A 21,159-nucleotide genomic window follows, 5' to 3' on the forward strand; every position below is an offset into this window, starting at 1 on the left:
TTTTTAAAACTTTAAGCAGAGCGCACACTGAGCAGGAATGGACATGGGACTGCTGGGTAAGTGAGGCTTTACATTTGGGCATTTGTTTTACCCGAAACACTATTCGGGTAGTGTCTCCCACCCATCTTCCTTCTCGAACCAAAAAAAAGAACCTGTGTGCCAGATTGATAAGGTGACTTGTCTTTTTACCCTCTCTTTTAGTTTTCAGTAGGCTCGTTGGGAATTTAGAAAAGTGGGAATGGAGGTTAGGGCAGTTGAATGCTCCTCCTGCAGAATCTGGGAGATAAGGGTCACCACCAGTGTCCCTGCAAACTGCATCTGCGGGAAGTGCACCCATCTTCAGCTCCTTGAAAACCGCGTTAGGAAACTGGAGCTGGAACTGGATGAACTTCAGATTATTTGGGAGGCGGAGGGGCTTTTTGAGAGGAGTTACGGGGAGGTAGTCATACCTCAGTTACAAGAAGAAGGTAGATGGGTTACCGTTAGGGGATGGAAAGGGAACCGGCAGGCAGTACAAGATCCCTCGTGACTGTTCCCCTCAACGACAAGTAACCAATGGGGCACAGCTCTCTGGCACAGAAGCTGTCCTGTTGCTCAGAAGGTAAGGGGGAAGAGGAGCAGAACATTAGTCATTGAGGACTCCACAGTTAGGGGACAGATAGGAGATTCTGTGAGAATGAGAGAGACTCATGGTTGGTGCGTTGCCTCCCAGGTGCCAGGGTTCATGATGTTTCTGATCATGTTTTCAGGATCCTTGTAGGGGAGGGGATAGCAGTCCCAAGTCGTGGTCCGCATAGGCACCAACGATGTAGCTTGGAAGAGAGATGGGGTTTTAAGGCAGAAATTCAGGGAGCTAGGGTGGAATCTTAAAGCTAGGACAAACAGGGTTGTTACCTCTGTTTCTTTTGCCTGTGCCACGTGCAAGCGAGGCGAGGAATAGGGAAAGAGAGGAGTTGAAAACGTGGCTACAGGGATGGTGCAGGAGGGAGGGTTTTGGATTCCTGGATAATTAGGGCTCTTTCTGGGGTAGGTGGGGCCTGTACAAACAGGATGGTCTTCACCTGAAACAGGGGTACCAATATCCTTGGTGATGAAAATTTGCCAATGCTCTTCGGGTGGGTTTAATCTAATTCAGCAGGGGAGTGGGAACCTAAATTGTAATTCGAGTATAGAGGAGGTTGGGAGTAAGGAGGTCCAAGGTAAGATTTCAGGGTTGCAAGAAGGCACCGGCAATCAGGATGTTGGTTTGAAGTGTGTCTATTTTAATGCCATGAACATCCAGAATAAGGTGGGTGAACTTGCAGCATGGGTTGGTACCTGGGACTTTTATGTTGTGGCCATTTCATAGACATGGGTAGAACAGGGACAGGAATGGTTGTTGCAGTTTCCGGGATTTAGATGTTTCAATAAGAACAGAGAAGATGGTTAAAGAGATGGGGGTGTGGCATTGTTAGTCAAGGGCAATATTACAGCAGTATACCTCATCAACTGAGGTAGTATGGGTTGAGATTAGAAACAGGAAGGGAGAGGCCACCCTGTTGGGAGTTTTCTATAGGCCTCTGAATAGTTCCAAAGATATAGAGGAAAAGATAGCAAAGCTGACAAGGTATTTGTTGTGGGGGACTTCAACTTCCCAAATATTGACTGGGAATACTATCGTTCAAGTACTTTAGATGGATCAGTTTTTGTCCATTGTGTGCAGGAGGATTTTCTGACACAGTATGTAGACAGACCAACAAGGGGCAAGGCCACATTAGATTTGGTATTAGATAATGAACCCAGTCAGGTGTTAGGTTTGGAGGTAGATGAGCACTTAGGTGATAGTGATCACAATTTAGTTGTGTTTACTTGAGCAATGGAAAGGGATAGGTATACACTGGGGGATAAGAGCTACAGCTAGGGGAAAGGCAATTATGATGCGACCAGGCAAGATTTAGGATGCATCGGATAGGGAAGGAAACTGCAGGGAATGGGCACAATAGAAATGTGGAACTTACTCAAGGAACAGCTGCTGTATGTCCTTGATAAGTATGTACCTGTCAGACAGGGAGGAAGTTGTCGAGCGCAGGAGTCATGGTTTACTATGGAAGTTGAATCTCTTGTCAGAGGAAGAAGAAGGCTTATGTTAGGATGAGATATAATGGCTCAGTTAGGGCAAGTGAGAGTTACAAGGTAGCCCAGAAAGACCCAAATAGAGAGCTAAGATGAGCGAGGAGGGGACATGAGACGTTTTTGGCGGTTAGGATCAGGGAAAACCCTAAAGTTTTCTATAGATATATAAGGGATAAAAGAATGATGAAAGCAAGATTAGGGCCAAACAAGGACAGTAGTAGGAAGTTGTACGTGATGTTGGAGAATGTAGAGGAATCACTAAATGAATATTTTTCGTCAGTACTCACACTAGAAAAGATAATGTTGTCAAGGAGAATACTGAGAAACAAGCGACTAGACTAGATGGGTTTGAAATTCACAAGGAGGACGAAATTCTAGAAAGTGTGAAAATAGATAAATCCACTGGGCTAGGATTCTCTGGGAAGACAGGGAGGAGATTGCTGAGGGTTTGGCTTTGATCCTAATGTCATCATTGTCTACAGGAATACTACCAGAAGACTGGAGGATAGCAAATGTTGTTCCTTTGTTCAAGAAAGGGAATAGAGACAACCCTGATAATTATAGACCAGTGAGCCTTACTTCAGCTATGGGCAAAGTGTTGGAAAAGGTTAGAAGAGATAGGATTAATAATCATCTCAATAGGAATAAGTTGATTAGGGATTTCAGCACAGTTTTGTGAAGAATAGGTCGTGCCTCACAAACCTTATTGAGTTCTTTGAGAAGGTAACCAAACAGGTGGATGAGGGTAAAGCTGTTGATGTGGTGTATAAGGATTTCAATAAGACATTTGATAAGGTTCCCAAAGTAGGCTACTGCACAAAATATGGAGGCATGGGATTGAGGGCAATTTAGTGGTTTGGAGCAGATGTTGGCTAGCTGAAAGAAGACAGAGAGTGGTGGTTGATAGAAAATACTCATCCCGGAATTTAGTTACTAGTGGTTTACTGCAAGGATCTTTTTTGGGTCCACTGCTGTTTGTCATTTTTATAAACGATCTGGATGAAAGCATGGAAGGATGGGTTAGTAAATTTGCAGTTGACACTAATGTTAGTACAGTTGTTGATAGTGATGAAGGATGTTGCAGTTTACAGAGGGACATAGATAAACTGCAGAGCTGGGCTGAGAGGTAAATGCAGAAAAGTGTGAGGTGATTCACTTTGGAAGGAGTAACAGGAATGCAGATGGTAAGATTCTTTGTAATGTAGATGAGCAGAAAGATCTTGATGCCCATGTACGTAGATCCCTGAAAGTTACCACCCAGGTCGATAGGGTTGTTAAGAAGGCATATGGTGCGTTAACGTTTATTAGTAAAGGGATTGAGTTTTGGAACCATGAGGTCATGCTTCAGCTGTACAAAACTCTGGTACAGCCGCACTTGGAGCATTGTGTGCAGTTCTGGTCACCGCATTATTGGAAGGATGTGGAAGCTTTGCAAAGGGTTCAGAAGACAGTTACTAAGATGTTGCCTGGTATGGAGGAAGGTCTTAAGAGGAAAGGTTGAGGGATTGAAGCTGTTTTCCTTAGAGAGAAGAAGTTTGAGAGGTGACTTAATTCAGACATACAAGATAATCTGGGTTAGATCGGGTGGACAGTGAGAGCCTTTTTCCTCGATGGTGATGGCTAGCACAAGGGGAATAGTTTTAAATTGAGGAATGATAGATATAAGACAGATGTCAGAGTTAGTTTATTTTCTCAGAGAGTAGTACGGGCGTGGAACGCACTGCCTGCAACAGTTGTAGACTCGCCAACTTTCCGGGCATTTAAATGGTCATTGGATATGGACAAAAATGGAATAGTTTAGGTTAGATGGGCTTCAGACTAGTTTCACAGGCTGGCGCAATATTGAGGGCTGGTGGCCCTGTACTATGCTGTCGTGTTCTATGTTCTATATTCTAAAAAATTTGTACATTCTAAATTGACACATAGCCAAAAAAAAATAAGACCTGACAGAAAATTGGCCAGATTAAATTAAACAGTAACCAGCAACTATTGGCTACAAAAAACAGTGGAAACCAAGATCAAAGAGAGCACAAATGCTCAAGGAAAACCAGTTATAACCAGCTCGAGGTCTGTGTACTAGAAGTGTTGATCAGACATTCTGGCATTTTGGCTGCCTGAGTATATGCACTCTACACTGCTTCGCACGGCAACAGTGAAAGGCATTGGCACAACCCCATTAGATGATTTGTACTCAGCTCATGACCCTATTGGCCAAAGGCTACAGAACTTTCTGGAATGTCAGGGATGATACCACCCCAACAGCAAAGACTACGTGAAAACTCAATGAAGACTCACAATGAAGACTTGATCTGGCCCAGTAGCAGACTTCTAACTGCCTGGAGGAAGAGAGAGAGAAATTACTCACACTGACCTGTGAGACTCAGTTTCATGGAAGAGAGACACTCTTATGTCGGAGAGGATTCTGACGGCCCAGTTCAAACACCTGGATCGTTGTAGGTAATATCCTTTCTCAAATGGATAGAGCTAGATAGACAGTAAATGTTGTGGGAATTTGGGAAATGCTCACGTGGTGTCTTTAATAAAATCAAGTAGAACCATAAACCAAATTCTGTGTCCCTTTGTCCACCTCACTGACAAGAGCACTTGGGTAAAGGGTTTTTAATATATAAACTGGTCAAAACATAGAGAACACTGGGCATCATTTTCTGTATGATAAGTAGTGAGGGGACAGTAGTTATAGCAGTAATGACAGATCGTTGGTTGTAAAATGATCTTGCCAAATCAGAATAGTTATACTCAATAAACACTTTTAACGCACATAAAACCGAATGGTTTTATTGCCTTTTGCCAGACCTCTCATTGATGTTTAAAGATGAAACATGAAACGGCAGACAGTGGAGAAAGGAATGTGTCATTGCTATTGCTTGTGCCAACATGGATGGCACTGAAAAGCTGCCAATTCTTGTCGTTGGCAAGTAAAAGAAGCCAAATGGCTTTGCAAATGTCAAAAAAAAGCTACAAATGTAGAATGAGGAAATGGATGACCACTAACATTTTTGAGGCGCAGATCAAGAAAGTGGAGAAAATGTATCAAAGGAAGAAAATAATGCCATTTTTGCAAGTTAACTGTGTTTTCATTTTACTTTTGAATTGAGCAGATTTATAAGAAAAGTGGTTTACATTGGGGACTCCTTGACCAGCGTGAAGCTCTGCTTAACACAAATTTATCGAGCAATCCCTTCAGATTCAATTCACTGTGAATTGACTGTACTTTCCAAATATGAGGTGAATCTTCGTTTTCAGCACTTTCCAAAGCCAGGTGTGACCCATTGCTGCATGTCCTTCACACAAGTAGGTTAAGGAGGCTGGTTGCAAATTAAGCAGGTCAGGCAGCATCCAAGGAGCAGGAGAATCGACGTTTCGGGCATGAGCCCTTCTTCAGGAATCATGCCCGAAATGTCGATTCTCCTGCTCCTTGGATGCTGCCTGACCTGCTGCGCTTTTCCAGCAACACATTTTCAGCTCTGATCTCCAGCACCTGCAGTCCTCACTTTATCCTGGTTGCAAATTAAGCCAAGCCAGAGAGGGATCAAACCTTGTACTGTTGTTACCAATCTGATTCATATTAGTCTCCTCACGAACTGAGCGCACCATCCTATCAAAAATCACTAGTTGCTGTGGCAACATTCATTTCTACATTCATGTTGTGGCCTGGAGCGATGGATAGTAATAGTTGAGGCACAAATGCTTTTCCATGACTTCACCAACCAGACATCACTTTCACTTTTATCACTTGCTTTTTGGAAGGATTTACAAGTTGCTGTCTGTTTGGTTGCATTATGAATTCTCCTTCCTTTGTCAAGTGCTAAAATGGCACTTAAACCCACTTAAACTGGAGTTTCTGGCTCAGAGGCTGGGAAATCCCTATTACACCATAAGTCCTCCCAAAGCAAATTACATTAGGATTCCTCTCGCATCTAATACCTTCGTTGTAGAGAATGCAGAAAAAATGCAGCATTTTTAAACACAGTAACATTTGGTAAAGCAATATAAAGTATAGAACTGAGGATGCTAGAGAACTGAGAGAAAAATAGTAATTGCTGGCAAAACTCAGCAGATCTAACAGCATTTGTGGGGAGAAAGTGGAGTTAATGTTTTGAGTTAGAACAAAGAACAAAGAAAATTTACAGCCCAGGATCAGGCCGTTCAGCCCTCCAAGCCTGAGCCGATCCAAATGTACTGTCTAAACCTGTCAGTCAATTCCTAAGCATCTTTATCCCTCTGCTCCCCACCTACTCATGCATCTGTCCACCCTCTGTGTGAAGTACTTACTGCGTGTATCCCCCTTAAACTTTCCACCTCTCACCTTGAAAGCATGACCTCTCATTATTGAATCCTTCACCCGAGGAACAAGCTTGTCTCTATCACCCTGTCTATACCCTTCATGATTTTGTAAACCTCAATCAGGTCCCCCCTCAATCTCCTTTTTTCTAGTGAAAATATACCTAACCTACTCAACCTCTCTTCATAGCGAGCACCTTCCATACCAGGCAACATCCTCGTAAACCTTCTCCGCACCCTCTCCAAAGCGTCCACATCCTTTTGGTAATGTGGCGACCAGAACTGTACACAGTATTCGAAATGCGGCTGAACTAACGTCTTGTACAATTTTAACATGACTTGCCAGCTCTTATGCTCAATATCCCGTCCAATGAAGGCAAGTATACTATATGCCTTCTTGACCACTCTATCCACCTGTGCAGCAATCTTCAGGGTACATTGGACCTGCACTCCCATATTTCTCTGCCATTCAACTTTTTCCAAGGTTCTTCCATTCATTGTATAATTTGCTCTACAATTAGGCTTGCCTAACACCTCACATTTGTCTGGATTGAAAGCCATCTGCCACTTTTCTGCCCAACTCTCCAGTCTACCTATATCCTGCTGTATCTTCTGACACTCCCTTATGCTTTCTGCTACTCCACCAATCTTTGTGTCCTCGGCAAACTTGCTGATCATACCAACAGTGCCCTCTTCCAGATCATTTCTGTATATCACAAACAACAGTGGCCCCAATACTGACCCCTGTGGAAAGTCACCTTTCTCCATTTCGAGGAACTCCCTTCAACTACTACTCTCTGTCTCCTGTTGCTCAACCAGTTCTTTATCCACCTAGCTAGAACACCCTGCACACCATGTGACTTCACTTTCTCCATTAGTCTACCATGGGGAACCTTATCAAATGCCTTACTAAAGTTCATGTATATGACATCAACAGCCCTTCCTTCATCTAACAACTTGGTCACTTCCTCGAAGAACTCTATTAAGTTGGTAAGGCACAATCTCCCCCACACAAAACCATGTTGCCTATCACTGATAAGCTGATTCTTTTCCAAATATAAATAGATCCTATCTCTCAGTAATCTCTCCATCAACTTCCTCACCATGACATCGGGCTCACTGGTCTGTAGTTACCCGGAATATCCCTACTACCCTTCTTGTACAGGGGGACAACATGATCAACCTTCCAATCCTCCGGCACCTCACCTCTATTTAAGAATGCCATAAAGATATCTGTCAGGGCCCCAGCTATTTCCTCTCTCACCTCCCTCAGCAACCTGGAATAGATCCCATCCGGTCCTGGGGATTTGTCCCCCTTAGTAACCTTTAGCATACCCAACACACCTTCCCTACTTATGCCAACATGATCCAGAATAATCAAACTTCTTTCTCTAATCTCAAGATTCATCATGTTCTTCTCCTCAGTGAACACTGAGGACTTTTCAACAGAACATATGGTATAGGGCTGGAAATGTGTTGCTGGAAAAGCGCAGCAGGTCAGGCAGCATCCAGGGAACAGGAGAATCGACATTTCGGGCATAAGCCCTTCTTCAGGAAGGACTTATTAACTTGAAGTTAATAGTCAAAAAGACCGTAAGACATAGGAGCAGAATTGGCCCAGTGGAACAGTGAGTCTACTCAGCCGTTCAATTATGTTTTGTCAATCCCATCCTCCTGCCTTCTCCCCATAACTCTTGATCCTCCTACTAATTAAAAACCTATCTCTCTCCATCTAAAATATACTCAAAGATTTAAATGTCCTAGACAATGCATAAAATGGCCAGGTAAGGCAACGTTTTGGGAGGAAATTCCCTTTCAAACATAAATATTTGCTGTTTTGATAGTATTTTAATATTACCTGGAAAACTATTAATTCCAAAATGGATTTACTAACCCCAGTGGGCAGCACGATGGCACAGGGGTTAGCACTGCTGCCTCACAGTGCCAGAGACCTGGGTTCAATTCCCACCTCAAGCAACTATCTGTGTGGAGTTTGCACATTCTCCCTGTGTCTGCGTGGGTTTCCTCTGGTTTCCTCCCACAGTCCAAAAATGTGCAGGTTAGGTGAATTGGCCATGTGTTAGGTGAAGGGGTAAATGTAGGGAATGAGTCTGGGTGGGTTGCTCTTCAGAGGGTCGGTGTGGAGTTATTGGGCTGAAGGGCCTGTTTCCTCACTGTAAGTGATCTAATCTAATCTAAAATTGCCCGTAGTGGTAGGTGTAGGGGAATGGGTCTGGGTAGGTTGCTCTTCGGAGGGTCGGTGTGGACTTGTTGGGCCAAAGGGCCTGTTTCCACACTGTAAGTAATCTAATCTAATCTAATCTATCATAATTTTCATTTACTAGCACAGTATTAATGTTATTCCCTGAGAAGAACATTATTTAGACAATAAATCTTTATTATTTTGTGCAAGTGTAATTTCCAAGTCTTTGTTTGTCTTCCAGATATTTTTATTTTGCACCAAGACGATGGACTTGGGGGGTTGCATGTTTTATATTGTCATTTGTTATCTAGTATTTGCAGAGAAAAAAAAGTGGTGCTGTAGGATAGTAGCGGAAGTACTCTATTTACTCATCATGGTTGAATCCCTTAATTCTGATTTTTTCCCCCTTCCATTCGACTGAAACAGCTTTTATCCAAGTCACAAATGTCATTCTGGATGATTGTGACAAAGATAAACTTTCTTCAAAGTGCTTCTCAGTCTGTCTGCAGCCCTCAACATGGTTGACCATAAGACCATATGATTTTGGAGCAGAATTAGACCATTTGGCACATTGAATCTGTCCTGTCATTTGATCATGATTGATATGTTTCTCAGCCCCATTCTCCTGCTGTCTCTCTGTAACTTTTTACCCCCTAACTAATCTATGCCTACATCCAACCCTCCAACATTGCTCCACTGTCATCCACCTGCTCTCACCTGGTTCCATTCTTACATAATTATAGTCACAGAATTACTTTTAACAACTTCTCTTCCTTTTCTGCATCATTACCTCTTGTGTCCCACAAGCGTTTTATCCTTATTTTTCACCTCACCCATTTCTGATCTGTGTGCCATCTCTCACTGACATTACCTGAATGCACACCCTTTGTTTTCAAGTGGCACTCAGCTCTACCTTACCACCACCTTTCTGAATCCTTCACTATTGCTAAGTTATCAGACTGCTTATCCAATATTTAGTGTTTTCCAAATGAATATTGAGAGGCCATAATTTTCCATCTCTCTTCTAAATGTTATTTTCAGCTATTGATCCTATTTCTGTCCCTGGAAACAGTCTGGGATGACGGCAGTTTTTTTGTTATCTTGGTGTCACATTACATCTTGAGATGACCTTCTGTCCTCATATTTGTACTGTCACTATAACCACCCATTTTCACCTCTGTAACATCACCTAGCTTCACTCTTGTCTGAGCTCACCTGCTGTTGAAAATCTCATTTAGGCCTTTGCTAACTTTAGACTTGACTACAATAAAAGCATCGAGAGTGTGGTGCTGGAAAAGCACAGCTGGTCTGGCAGCAACCGAGCAGGAGAATCGAAGTTTCGGGCTTAAGCCCTTCATCAGGAATCCCCAAGCCTATGCCCGAAATGTCGATTCTTCTGCTCTACAGATGCTGCCTGACCTGCTATGCTTTTTCCAGCACCACACACTCGACTCTGATCTCCAGCATCTGCAGTCCTCACTTTCTACTTCTATAAAAGCATTCCGAGCTGGTCACCCACACACTACCCTCACTAAACTCATGATCATTCAAAACTCTGATGGCCATGCCTTAACGCACAGCAAGGGCTTACAAAACTATATAAGTCTTAATACTGAAATTCTCATCCTTGCTTTAGAATTCCTCCATGATGTTGCCTTTCCCTATCGCTATAATCTCTCAAATTCCACAAATCTCTGGGATATCTGTGTTCCTTTAATTCGGGCTTTGTGCACATCCCAATTTTGATTACTCCACCATTGGTTGCCCAGTTGGATCAATTGCCCAGGTCCTAAGCTGTGGAATACACTCCCTGAGCCTTTTTGTATGTACTTTGTTTTCCTTCTTTAAAATACCTCTTAAAATATATCTTTTTCACAAAGATTTTTTGGCATGGCACTTAATCTCTCCATAAGTAGCTCAAGGATGGATTTTATTTTATAATGCCTCCGCATTATGTCATGGGATGTTTATTACATTAGATGTGTTCAGTAAATAGAAACTTGTTATTGCTGTTTACGGGTTGGGTACATTTGCTAATGCTTTCTTGAAGTGTAGCTTTTTGAAGGAAGAATCAGGGGTCTCCCAAATATTCAGGGCTAAAGTTTGACATTTTTTATTGTGTTTTGGAGTGGTAGGGTATACATTTATTGCTCCTCAGCCTTTTGAGATTACGATCATTACATCAGCATCTTGCATTAGGTTTCTGAAATCCAGTCATTGACACAAGTTAGAAACAATCATGGAGCTAATACCAATTATAGTGGTACAGAATTAGGCACAATCCCATTTTCAGTTAATAGATATCACATTATGTGAACGTTTGGTGTTATCTTCAGCAACAATTGATGGTTCATATGATTGAAAAGGAAAAAAGAAACAAGTGGATTACTCTTCTGTGAAGATATTGCCACATTCTTTATCAAAATGTACGCATTCTTATTTCATCTTGCATTAAGATCAGTGACCCAAACCCTTCAGAAATCATATACAATTTAGACAGTCCAGTTTTTGTAAAATGAGTACTTTAATATTTTTAAGGCAATCTTGCACAATACAAACTGCTTAACATCCAACAAATCACATGATACTGTAGTACAGTATTTGGTTTAGAAATTTGCCATGCAGAGAGAAAATGAAATAAATTAAAAGCACCCATGCTTTTGGATATACATAACCCTCATTATAAATTACCATAAGTTCCATGAACAATGTTGTTGGGTGCAAAATCACATGACCTGGAAAAAAAAAGACTTGCTGTTGTTTTGGCACTGGCATGCAAACTGTCAAAAAGTAATGACAGAACAACAGAATTATACAATAGGTCACTGTAACAGCTTTAGTCATTTCTAGCCCATTAAAATTTCATAGCCACATTGACTACCGTGGTAAAACTAAGAGAAAATGTCCCAAAGAAAGAGTGGCTCATTACCTGTGAAATTGAATAAATAGTGCAGAACTCACCCAAATGTTAATGGTCTTTCTAAAGTCTTCAAAATATCCAACTTAAAATCATATCATTGGATCAATGGGATCTTTTACCTTCCTTTTACCATGGTAAGTTAAGCAAACATGTTAAGACTAAAGAATTTACAATAGTTTGTGATGGTTATAGTCACACACAATAGGTGTACAGATCTGGATTGAGAACATTTAGGCAATGCCTAATGTCATCATTATTTCATTTGATGCAGGTCCATTGACAAAATGCACAGCACACTTTACATCAATATTGAGATACAGATTTTGGGAAGTATTAATCATTTGAGGATTTGAAAAAAAATTACAACAAACCTAAATTGGGAACATTTCTTGCACATGAGGCATTCTACAAATGTTGTATGATTCTATATCTTTCTTAATACGCAGCATTAAGAAATGCATGTTATCTCTTTAGATGTAATGTGCAATGTATTCATTTTGGAAACCTTAATGAAATCTAGTCTTCAAAGATGCACACTTCTTTCAATATGCACAGATTATTAGTTTAACTGCATTCTGATAGGCTAAGGAGCTCGATACCATCAGTCCAGTCTATTTTTATAGGCTTTGGCAAAATTCAACAAAAGGAGATGAACAAATGCACAATTGATTTTATTTTAAAGAGTTAGCACTGTTTCATTAATTATTTTGAAAGGAATCTAAAATAAAGAAGTACCCAATTCATAGTTACTGATAGAAATATCACTGGCTGTATTTTTTTTGAGCGGTTGTTTCATGTAACTATCAATCTTACCTCAGCTGAGTGACTATTGAATTCATTGTACCTAAACCAAAAGCAAAGGCATATTCCTTTGTTAGCACGTTATAATTGTACTTCAGAGTTTGCTTTAGAACAAATTTCCTCTTTCTGAAAGCCATGAAATAATGGCTGAAAAGCTATTAACAAATATACTTCTACATGCTCCAAATCAAGACTACTATTGCAGCATTTTATTGCTGAAAGCCATCAGAGAATGTGCTTGGCACAAAGCCTATTGAAGTTGAATGGAAACATTCCTTGAGTAAATTTGTTTGTTTGGTAAGTAAAAATCACATGACAAATCTTGCTGCTGTACTTTGTTCACACTCCAATTAAGAGCTTAAACATATGCATTGCTCCTCAGGAAGAATGGATTGGCCTTTGAAGAGGAAGGCACAGATTTGCTTCACAGAATAGTACAGACAGTGAGAGAGTTGAATAATAAAAGAAAGTTGTACAACCTGGCTTTTGTTTCAATGAAAACAGAATATTTAGAGGTAATCTAATCAAGACATTATTGAAGCATGCAACACAGGAACAGAGCATTGGACGCAATGTGCCTAACCAAAACAGAGTTGTGGTTAGACCCAAACTGATGTAACTTCAAATTCCTCATCCTCAAATCTGTTTCCCTTCTAAAATTATTTATGGCATCAGCTATTTATATAGAGTTCCAGATACTGACAACATTGAAAAATAAAACATCTCTTTTCACCATGATATCAAAATCTTGCATCATCGAGAAAACCTCTCTTTCCTATTCATGTCCCTGTCCAAGTGTCTTTTAAATGTTGTAACTGTACCTGCATCTACCACTGCCCCTAGCAGTTCATTCCACATACAAACCACCACCCTCTATGTGAAAAATGTTGTCCCTCAGTTCCCTTTTAAATCTTTTGCCTCTCACCTTAAAAATATACTGCTTAACTTTGAACACTCGCATCTTAGATTAAATTCCCTACGGTGTGGAAACTGACCCTTCGGCCCAACAAGTCAACACCGACTCTCCGAAGAGTAACCCACCCAGTCCTATTTCCCTCTGGCTAATGCACCTAACACTACGGGCAATTTAGCATGGCCAATTCATCTGACCTGCACATCTTTGACTTGTGGGAGGAAACCCACGCCGACATGGGGAGAACGTGCAAACTCCACACAGACAGTTACCCAAGGCTGGAATCGAACCTGGGGCGCTGGTGCTGTGAAGCAGCAGTGCTAACCACTGAGCCACCGTGCCGCCCCTTCAGGAAAAACTTTGCTATTCACCTTATCTATGTCCCTCATGATTTTATAAACCTCTGTAAGGTCACCCTTCAACCTCCTATGGTCCAGTGAAAAAGGTGCCACCTTAACCTTACATTTCAAAACCTCCAGTCCCGGCAACATTCTGGTAAATCTTTCTGAACCATTTTCAATTTATGCTTCCTATAGCAGGGCAACCGAAACTGTACACAGCACACCAAAAGTGGCCTCACCAACATTCTGTACAACCTCAACATGATGTCCCAATTCCTTTACTCGATGGTCTGAGCGATGAAGGCAAGCATGCTAAATGCCTTCTTAACCACCCTATCTATCTGTGATGCAACTTTCAAAGAACTATGCACAAATTTACATGAGGATCAACAAACATTTCAAATTCATGTTTCAGTAATTGCAATATCAAATATGCTGCAATCTGTTCACATCATATCAGTCAAAAAAACTAGTGATAACTTTTGTCCTTATTCATTGATATGCAGTTGCAGTGTAACACACTGTACAATATGTAATAAAATTCCACTGGATACTAAGAATAATCTGTAATAATTAGATACCTGGAAGCAAGTAAAAAGGCAACATTTAGATTACGACTTTTTGGGGATGGCACAATTGTTACAGTAATGTACATGATAATGCTTAAAATTATTGCAAAGGTGAAATGGAAATAAGCTGACAATTCTTGACATGTTACATGGTGTAGAATGCCAAAAAAATCGTTTTTCTAGTGTGTTTTCTCAAGTGATCTTTTTTTTGCTTATTACTTTGATCTTTGTGGGCAAGGGACATCCTATGGCCAAATGTGTCAAAAGAAACCAGCGATGGAGGTTAAATGAAATACTCACAATATTTTGAAATAAAATTGAACTTGATGTGGACCAGTCAATCATATATCCTGAAAACTAGTCAAGGGCTTGAAGAAGGTTCAATATGAGAACAGTTGCTCAACAGCCAAAGGATTAAAATGTGGCTGTAGCCCGATTAGAAATAAGACAATCAAGGAGAGAAATTCGTTAAAGAAAGATCAGTCTGAAGGATGCCAGATCCAGTTGACTGCTGTCGACCTACACTGACAACATTGGGAGTAACAATGTTTTCTAAAATTGTTTTTATAACTTTATTCGGTTTCATGAGTAAGATTAGTTGAGAAGTACCACAATTTTTCTTGCTAAAAATGGATGTTGGATTTGGAGTAACATTGAGTCAGTTGTAGTTCTCAAATCTCTCAACAGTTATAAATACAAAAATGGCGTATAACTTTAAACTAAACTATAATAAAATTATCAGCTTTAATATCCTCTAAAAAAATCTACATTTTGTATGCACAGGCATAATTTATTTCAACTGTGTTCATTATAGCTATAGGAAGTGTGCTGGCAAATGATGTTGATTGCTATGTGTTAGTGATGTGTAGTTGTAACAACCCTTAACATTTAACAACACAAGAGCTAAACACGTTTATAAAACAATAAGTAACAATTGATTATGAGGAAATGTAACATACATACAAACAGTAATGGTGCTATCCAAAATGTTAATCAATGGACACGATGTGTATTTCCTCAATCTTCTATTTTTATTTAATATTTTGAATTTACCAAAATTTACTTTTGTGTTTTAATAATATGATTGGTGCTATCTTATATGAACAGCAGAGAGTGACAGGTAATAAATGCTATTTAATATCAGAATTTTGACTAAGGTTGCAATCACTATATTTCTTTTGTTGTTAACGTGAACTGAAAAGCTGATGCAAGAGTAAAATGGAGCAAGTTAACTAACATAGGCAATAATTTTCCCATCAATATCAGCAACCGGAGGAACATAGTCCTACACATAATTGAAATATCTGAAATAAAACCTAGCATTCAGTGTCACACTATCCATTGTTTGATAGACATTGTTCTTATGGATAAGAGAAGTTTGTTGAGGTACTTCTTCAGTTCCATACTTTTAACTGTTTGGTGATTGTTAATGAAAAGTATTTAATTGGGATGAGGGATGGAACATGGTACAAACCGAGAAAAGTAACATACCATTGTGATTAACATCAACGCATAATCCTCACTGATTTAAATTGTTTATTCCACTGGATGAATGGACTTTCTACTTTATCATAACTTAATATTACACATTAAATTGCATAAATGTGTGTGCACTTTCTAACTCTTGAATTGTAAGTTAAGTTCATTTCTTAAAGATAAAAGTTATAGTTATTATTAAAATTTTCATTTTTTTTAGATCATTCTGTTTTTTTTTAGTAGTTTAGGATGTATTCTTCCTTTTGAGCTAATTTCTGTTGTCAAATATGTGACTGACATAACAGTCAGGTAGGATTTGTTAAGGGCTACTGAATTAAATCTTACACTGCTTTAGGAAAGTAGACACTTTGGATTTGTATTTCAGAATTACTCTTTTAAAAAAATGAAGGCCACAAAATTAAACTCTATTGTGTCCACAGATGTGGATGGTATTTTGGAATTGAAAGGACATCTGTAGCATGCAGGATGCTATTGAGATGAGGTTATTAGCACAGTCAATGCAAGTATGAGGCACGAACAGATTGCAATATCAGTAAGCTTCACTGATCTGATACTAGCACTGACTATAACATTATAAGGTGTGGAAGCAGAAGTAGCTCATTAAGTCTGTTCTGCCATTCAATAAGATCTTGGTTGATCTGATTGATTATCCTCAAAACTATTTTTCTGCCTTTTACCCAGAACCCTTGATTTCCTTACTGATTAAAAATCTGCATATGTTAATGATCCACCTTGATGGTAAAGAATTCCATGGTTCAATACCCTGTAAGAGAAGAAATTTCTTCTCATCTTTAGGACAACCCCGTATTCTGAGATTATACCCTTTGGTCCTCGACTCTTCCACAGAGACAAACAACCATTCTAAATATGCCCTGTGCTGGATCCTAAGAATCTCAGATGTTTCGATAAGGCCATCTCTCAGTCTTCAAAACTGCAGTGAGTACAAACCCAACCCATTTGAATGGTTTTGGGAAGGAAATCCTTCCATACCTGGGGTTCACCAAATGAATCTTCTCTAGACTGCCGAGCAGTATATCTTTCCTTAGTTAAGGGAACCAAAACAGTATTTAAGGTGTAGTCTGTCTGGTACCTTGTATAATTTTAGCAAGAGCTCACTATTTTCATATACCATTCCCTTTGAAATAAAGGCCAACATTCCATTTTCCTTTTGCCTTCCTTATTATCACTGATTGTGAATGCCATATTGTTGGTATTCATGCAGGAAGACTACAAATCCCTCTGCGCTGCAGTTTTTTGCAGACTTTCTTTCTTTAGAAAAAATTCAACTCATCCAATTTTCCTGCCCAAGTTTCTCATGTTATGTTCCATATGCCAAGCATTTGACCACTCACCTGACCAGTCCACATCCCTCTCAGACTTCTCAATGACTCTTTTGACTCTTTCCTTGCCACTTGCTTTTGTGTCTTCTGCAAACTTGTCCAAGTCTTTAATATATATTGTAAAGAACTGTGGCCCCAGCACTATCTTTGAAACTCTTCATTTGATGTAGGTTGTAATCTGAAAATGCCACTTATCCTAAGTCTCTGTCTTCTATTAGTTAGTCAATCCTCAAACCATGTTAATAAAGCACCTTAAAACACATGCTCTTATCTTATTAAGTAGCATTAGGTGGAGTACCTTATTAAGTCCCTTTTGAAAATCTAAATATATTACATCTACTATTTCACCTTTATCTATCCTGCATATTACAGCTGGCTTGCATTAGTGAATGATACCAATAGCATAGGTTTAATTTCCGCATCTACTGAGGTTTCAATGAAGGACTCTCCTTCTTAACCTCTCCCCTCATCTGAGATGTGGTGACACTTAGGTTAAACCACTACCAGTCATCTTTCTCTGATAAGAGAGCAGCCTATTGTCCTCTAGGACTATGGCATCTTTAAATTGTTAGCTTCTGAAAGAATTCTAATATTTTTGTCAGGCATAATTTCTCTTTCATGAAACCATGCTGACTCTGCCTGATTATATTGGTGTATTTCTAAATACTCTGTTCATTGTAAACCTCAACGCACAACTAATGTCCTCTGTGAAACTTGTACAGTTGAACATGCATTCAGCAGCAGAAAAGGAACCCCACTCCCACTATTTAAAAGTTTCATCAATAACTCACAGCTTAGCAGCTGAGTAATCTCTCATGGCAACTTATGAATTTTTGAAACTGCTTAGTGCTATGTTAATGAAAAAGTTAAAATAATCAACCATTCATCAAGAATTGATTAATTCTGTGAATTGGTTTACATAAAGCAGTTTAAGTTATGAAGCAGACACTACAGCAAACTGAGTAATTTCCATTTTTGCAGCTTGCAAATGCACAGTAGATTAATGGTTAAGCAACATTTTAAGCCCAGCACATGGAATCCTTAAAGGTAAGCACTGTTAACTGCAAGGTACACAATCCCCACTTAACATATTGTTGAGTTGGTTAAATGTGGTAAAGTCCACACAAACTATTACTTTTGATTCTACAATTGTATTTCTCCTTCAGCAGGAGCATAACATGTAGATGAAGCAGAGGTTGCAAAAAACAAGGCAAGATTCTTGCAGAGCAAATAGGAGCAGAAGGGGGAAATGAGGAGTTCTTATCCATCTAGGAATTTCTAGAAGCATTTCTCTTACCTTCACACCCAAGAAATGATGTGAGTGTTAACTGTATATTGTGAAGATGCTCATAGAACTGATGCCGTTTCATGCAATCAGAGCTACAAGCTCACACTAAGGCAAGGATGTCACTGTCAGAGGTTTTGATGTTACTAAGGTCCAAGCTAGAACAGGTGACATGTTAAATATTCCCTAGTTTGTTGTCAACTGGTGCATTAGAAAGCTGAGAGAACTCTTCATTTGAGAAAAGAAGAGTTGATTATGCTTTTTTCCTGAAGATCGAGAAAAGCAGGTAGAGGGCACAAATGGCTTTGCCAGAATGGTGTTCATCTCTACGATGCACAGTGCTATCAACTACGCATATGTGACTTTGTAGGTATTGGATATCAATACTGAAGTGTATCACAACCACAACATTTATGTTTGGCGAACATACAGATTGTGCAATCATGCTCTGACAGCAGTCATGATTATTTCATTCTGTTGTACTGTCAGTCTATCTCCAGCACATCAAATCAGACAAGGATGCAGGGTGACAACGCCCAACTATTTTATGCCTGGCTTATGACTCTACTCCACAAACCAGCCACTCGTGGGCAGCATGTGTACAATGGAGTCCATTCTGTCATGGGAGAATATATTGTGTTGAAGATGACCAGGCAACATTTCCATTGTGTGGTTGTTCTCTCTTGCATGCATCCTGATTTGTGGTGGACTACAATACTGTCCAGAATTTACCTATCACATTGGCAAAGCCCTTGCAACCAAAGAAATAAAAAACAGCTCAGCATTTAGAAGGGAGAAGGCTGCTAGCATATCCCTATTTCAGCCAGGATCACCTTATTTAGCAATGCTTCTGGTTATCACAGCCCAAATACCCTTATCAGTCCCACACCTTCCAATCCCTCTGTTACAAAATATGACATGTTCTCTTGGCCACGTGGTTGAATTAAAAGCCAACAAAAAAAAAAATCAATACCACTTTATCCAACAAACAACTAACATTTAAACAATGCTTTGTAAACTGGGCAATGCAATCTCACATTCCCTATCTTACGTATAACAGTGCTTGGTCTATTACTTCTGTGCAATTCCACCCCAGTAGTTGCAGCAAGGCTGTTGAAAGACTACCAACATTTGGTGAGGTAGCCAAATGAGGAACAATACAGTTGACCATTATAAGGTGTAGATGACCTCAAAAGAACACATTGAAAAACTCTGGATTTAAATTCCCTTCCATGGACATCACCTTCTTAATATGTAGTAGTAGTTTGAGCTGGCTGGACAATAAGCAACAATGAGGGAAATGGGAGAAGTAATCCTGCCATCTTGAGAAAGGGCCTGCAAATTCATGTTCTACATAGCTACTGCCACTCCCCAAGGATGGTGCCTTTATAGTTCTAGCGATGCTGGATAACAGATTACTGAGCTGTTGTGAAACTGTGAAACCTTGTCATGCACTGGTAGGCAACATTTCTGATCACAGTGTACAGATTTTATAAAGCTTCCACTTGCTATTAGACATTGTATTGTTGTTAAGTACATAAGATTTTCATCGACCTTGTCAACACTTAAACACTGGGAAAAATAGACTACAAATTGTATAAAATTCTATGCCAAATTGGAACTGGATTTCTAAACAGAAGCAAGCCTTCTGACAGATTTACCAATGCACCAAGCATTTCTTTATGCATGGTCACCAGCTTTTTTTCTGTACTCATCTGAATCCATTGCTACATAACGTTGAAGTGACCTCACCCTCTGGCAGGGTTGTATCTTTTTCCTTTGCCACAGTTACAGCCCACTCATGCCCAGAGACTTGTTATCTACTTCCATGCCACCCTACATAAGTTACGTGTGCTGGTGGCTGTAACTATGTTAATGAATGAAGGTCTTTCTTTTTCACCAGTATCTTGTTCCTCGTATACTTTAGGCTTCCTCACCACTGCCTTGCAGTGTGATAGTACTGTGAATCTGAAAGGATACAGGTACAAAGGGTAAAAGTGTGGCAAGAAAAGTGCTGGGGTTGAACAAAAGGAATTGGGAAATACACCATCTGTAGCATGTTTATCAGAAGAGATAGCAGAATAAAGGAACAGTTAAATATGACAAGGTTTCTTAAGTAGAAACATACCATCATTCTTCACGGTTGTACTCTCACTGCTGTCATATCCTCAATCATGGCCACACCAAAGATAGCCAGCACCATCTCCTTCAATGAGGTGAGGGCATGCAGTCACATTGGACCCGACTTGCGTCTGAGTTGATTGCGATATGTTTGGCTGATGTTCTTGTCATGTTTGTTGTTATATAGCACATATCTATGATCAGGCAAGCTTGTACCTTTAAGAGAGTTGAGTGGTGACATCAGATTGACATCATGCCATGTGGTATTCTTGGAAAAGGTCCACATCTTCAATATCAGCTGAATATCTCTTGTGACAGTGCAAACTAACATTACTGTGGTAGCAGTTCCCAGCCAATGTGTGAACAGGATTGCCAGAACTACCTTCAATACTTTTCTGGTCTCTCTGCCACCAAACCTTCATTCAATTCCGCTAATTTAACTTTCAGGAAGAGGCATGAAATACAAGGAAGACACAGATAGACAATTCTTTATCTGAAATTCTGAAAACCATAGACTTTTTCCTTAAGTTTTTTCTCTCATTAACAAAGTTGTTTGGCGTGTAACGCAAATCCACAACCACATCACTCAGCTGTGACGTAATGGAATGGCCCAGCACTGGCAGGAATCAATTTTGTCCCAGTGCTCATAGTAAACACGTGTGGGTCTGTTGTTCGGTAATTTTTTTTATTTTACTATGAAAATGTAATTTAATCCTTTATCCAAAAAAATCCTAAATCCGAAAGACAGCTGGTCC

This window comes from Chiloscyllium plagiosum, unplaced genomic scaffold (genome assembly GCF_037043375.1).
Source record: "Chiloscyllium plagiosum isolate Xiang-an unplaced genomic scaffold, Cpla_swu_hap1 HiC_scaffold_26, whole genome shotgun sequence".
Classification (NCBI taxonomy): domain Eukaryota; kingdom Metazoa; phylum Chordata; class Chondrichthyes; order Orectolobiformes; family Hemiscylliidae; genus Chiloscyllium; species Chiloscyllium plagiosum.